Source organism: Marmota marmota, unplaced genomic scaffold (assembly GCF_001458135.2).
Source record: "Marmota marmota marmota unplaced genomic scaffold, marMar, whole genome shotgun sequence".
In the NCBI taxonomy this organism is placed as follows: Eukaryota; Metazoa; Chordata; class Mammalia; order Rodentia; family Sciuridae; genus Marmota; species Marmota marmota.
Genome location: NW_025999863.1, coordinates 4,191,175 through 4,194,912, shown reverse-complemented (window position 1 = coordinate 4,194,912; position 3,738 = coordinate 4,191,175). Strand labels below are relative to the sequence as shown.

Below are 3,738 nucleotides of genomic sequence, written 5' to 3'. Positions count from 1 at the left end.
TGTGGATCTGTTGTGATTTTGTACATTCAGCGCCCTGTAGTCTTCTTGAATTTGTATTTCCAATTCATTCTTCCTGTTTGGAAGGTTTTCTGATATTATTTCATTGAGTAGATTGCTCATTCTTTTGGTTTGGACCTCTATGTCTTCCTCTATCCTGATAACTCTTCAATGTGGTCTTTTTATGCTATCCTGTATTCCTTGAATGTTCTGCTCATGGTTTCTTACCTTTATCACTGAGTGGTCTATGTTCTTCTCAAGATTATATATTTTGTCTTCATTGTCTGATGTCCTGCCTTCCAAGTGGTCTACTCTGTTGGTGGTGCTTTCCTTCAAGCTTTTAATTTGGTTTATTGATTTCTTTCATTTCAAGGATTTCTGTTTGTTTGTTTGTTTGTTTGTTTAGCACCTCTATCTCCCTGTTGAGGTGATCTTTTGCTTCCTGTTATTGTTTATGTAGCTCCTTGATGAAGTGACCTTTCACTGCCTGTATTTGCTCTCTTATATCTTCCTTGAGTTCACAGAACATTTTAACCATGTACATCCTGAACTCCTTCTCTATCATTCCTCCTGGCTGCCAATGATCCTACTGATGTGGTGTCTCATTTGTTTGGGGCACTTTCTTCCCTTGTCTTTTCATGTTACTCGTGGGTCTTCCTTTCCAGCTCTGTGGGTCTGGGGTGTTATTGTTTTTACCCTATAGGTTTGTAGTGCTCTTGAAGGATTCCAAGACCTCTCCTTTGTGGGGAAGGACAATGTTAACAGATCCCAATATCGACAATATACCACTTATGACAATTGGTTATTATTAAGACATTTACAGCTTAGTCTCAATGTACAGAAATGTTGGATTCAATCATTATCTAAAACATAATTAGTAGTTTTGTAAAAAGGTTTACAGATTCCGATGGTGGATAGTGACTGGGGGTGGGGCCTAGGACGATGTGCGGAGGAGATAGGATGTGAGGATACAGAGTTAATATATCTTAGGAAGTGTGAAAGGGAAACCTAGTGAAGAGGGTTAGTAGGAAGAGAATAGACAGGAAGTCATTTAGGGTAGGCACGTATGTGGGACGACAGTAGAGCACATAAAACAAGCACACCTATGTATTTAGAAAAATAGAGGATGTTAAAACAGTAAAATTTGGAGGGGAAAGAAAAATGAAAGAAGAAAAAGGAAAAGAAAAAAAGGGCATATACAACACCTCTATATTATACTATTCAGATGACTCAGTCCTCAAAGCCGTGTTTCATGCAAAGTTCTTGGCTTCACATATGTTGGGGTGTGAGGGCCGGAGGACAGAGGGGGAGAAGCCAGGGTTGTAGCTAGCTGTAGAGCTCCGTGTCTGTGCTGCTTCTCTTCTCCTCCAGTAGGTGGCGTCGTCTGCTGTAAGCTGTGTCTCTGCCCTCGGGATGGTGGAGGTACCCGGGTGGGAAGACTGGTCCGGGGAGTGGCACCGTTAGCCCTGCAGGGAGACTGACCTCACGGGTCTCTTTTTGGGACCGCTGGTATAACTTGAGTGCCCGGTACTATCACCTCTCTTACCTGGAGGTTTTCCAGCTGCAGACTTCAGCCCCATCTCCCTCTCCCCTGGCAGTTCCCATTTGAGGAACCTCTCACCCAGGGCTCCCGTGGGTGGTGTGGGTGGCTCCTTGGTCGCACTGCACACCTGTGTTGGGCAGCTACTGTGTTGGGTCACCGCTGCTGGGGAGGGGGGAAGGTTGGAAGCCTGGTACCTGGCCGCTGGAGATCTGACCTGGGAACTGCCCCCAGCTGAATGGCGAGAATGTGCAGCCAAGATGGCGGCGGCCTGCTTTCAGCACCGGGGAGCCTGGGGAGGTGGGGGAGCCTGGGGAGGTGGGGGAGCCTGGGGAGGTGGGGGGAGCCTGGGGAGCCGGGGATGGCGTTGTGCTGTGGGTAGGAAGCAGCTGAGTGACCTGTGTGGGAGCCCAGCGAGGTCTTGGCCATCTGCAGATGTGCTGATAGGTGGTTCTGCTCTGGTGCTCGCCCAGCCTTGTGTGGGCTAGAACTTCGGGCTTTGGGTCCTGCTTGAACACCGGGCATCCTGCTTGAACACCGGGCATCCTGGTTGAACCCTGAGGCCCGGGGCCCTGCGCAGGGTTACAGCACTGGTGATTTCTGCGCAGAGCAGCTGGACAGGGGTCCTCTACCACTCTCAGAGATGCAGTATTCCGACAAGGTGAGATCTGGGTCCTGGAGCCACACAGAATGCTGCCTCCCTCTGGCCCGCCATCTTGACCCCCATGGCCTGTATTCTTGATGATTGCCATTCTGACAGGAGGGAGATGAAATCTTACAGTAGTTTTGATTTGCATTTCTCTAATTGCTAGAGATGCTGAACACTTTTTCATATATTTGTTGATCAGTTGTATTTCTAGTTCTGTGAAGTGTCTACTCAGTTTCTTAATGTCACTTACGACAACGCATTCTCACTAGAACTACCTCAGTCCCAAAGCCCGGGATTTGTCTTAGGGCAGTGCCCTCTGTGACCTGATAGCCTTCCATGAGGTGCCACTGCTTACAGGTTCCACCACCTCAACATTGCCACACTGGGCATTCCGCTTCCGGTACATGACTGTGTAGGGGACACATTCAGACCATACCCAAACCATAAAAGGCCTTTATGATAAAGCAGTTCTAGGAACACTCTATATGGGTGCTGCTCTGCTTTGGTTGAGTGTTCCCCACAGAGTCCTGCATGGTGTCCCCAATCCATGGTGCTGTTGGGAGGTAGGGAGGTGGGGCCCAGTGAAAGGGTGCTGAGTCCCTGGGGCTCCTGACCCCTTCCTCACTTCCTGGCTCCCATGAAATGAACCCCATCTCTAAACAGGTGAATGCTTATGAGCAGCTTCCTCTACCACGTGCTCCCCCTGATTTACTGACTCAAAACAGGCTCAAAGCAAGTCACCGACCAGCCAGGTACCGAAATCTCCAAAACCACAAGGCACAACAAACCTTTCCTCTCTTGATATCTCAGGTGGTTTGCTCAGTAATGGAAAGTTGACTAACACAGGTGGGGAGAAAAGTCGCCTGTGAGAAAGCAAAACCTCAGGCCCTCCTGACATGGGAGTGAACGGAATCTCTAGTCACCACAAGCCGTGAGCGCAAGGAAGCAGGGTCCGCCTCATGACCAAAACCCAGAACAGTGACAACACGCAGGAGGTTCTCCAAGAGCACATGCGGAATGAAAGCACCATGACCTTGACCGGTCGAATGAGGCAGAGGGGCTGTTTCGTGGATTCTAGAGTCTTAGGAGGTCTATCAGCTTCTGCTTTTGCCTTCTTGGAGCCCTGAGTGACCAAGTTAAGAAGTCTGGTCATCCACTGGGAGAGGACGGGTGGACAGAAAGGCCCTAGAGGGTGAAAGTCATGAGAACGAGGATGAAAGTTCTGCCAGTCCCAGACGAGTGCCCCAACTCATGGAGGGGAAGCTGACCATCCTACCAAACCCTGTAGGCCACTGGCAGATCTGGGGGCAAATAAAGCTGTCTTTGCTTTATGTCACTAAATTTTGAGGTCATTTGTTATGCACCAGGAGGTAGTGGAAATTTCCTTCCAATCCCTTTTCCAAAACCATACAGGCAGGACAGATGGATGAGTATTTGAATGGATGCATAGAATGGGGGGAGGGTTAGAGTGGAGGAGGGGTTGGGTGGGTGCATAGATAGGGGGGTGGAGGATAGATTAACAAATGGGAGGGTGGGAGGCTGCGTGAGTAAT

The 3,738-nt window shown here is 49.1% G+C and overlaps 1 long non-coding RNA gene across 4 annotated transcripts; it reads left to right on the top strand.

Annotated features, from left to right (window-relative positions):
* The first annotated feature begins 1,360 nt into the window (after positions 1-1,360).
* On the top strand, positions 1,361-3,527 carry LOC125619574. Of its 4 annotated transcripts, none has more exons than XR_007351116.1 (3): positions 1,361-1,506; positions 1,973-2,198; positions 2,997-3,527. It is a non-coding gene; the product is annotated as an uncharacterized LOC125619574 (long non-coding RNA). The 4 variants fall into 4 exon arrangements; XR_007351117.1 differs by having other exon boundaries at positions 1,364-1,629; positions 2,011-2,198; XR_007351114.1 differs by having other exon boundaries at positions 1,364-1,629.
* The last annotated feature ends 211 nt before the right edge of the window (positions 3,528-3,738 follow it).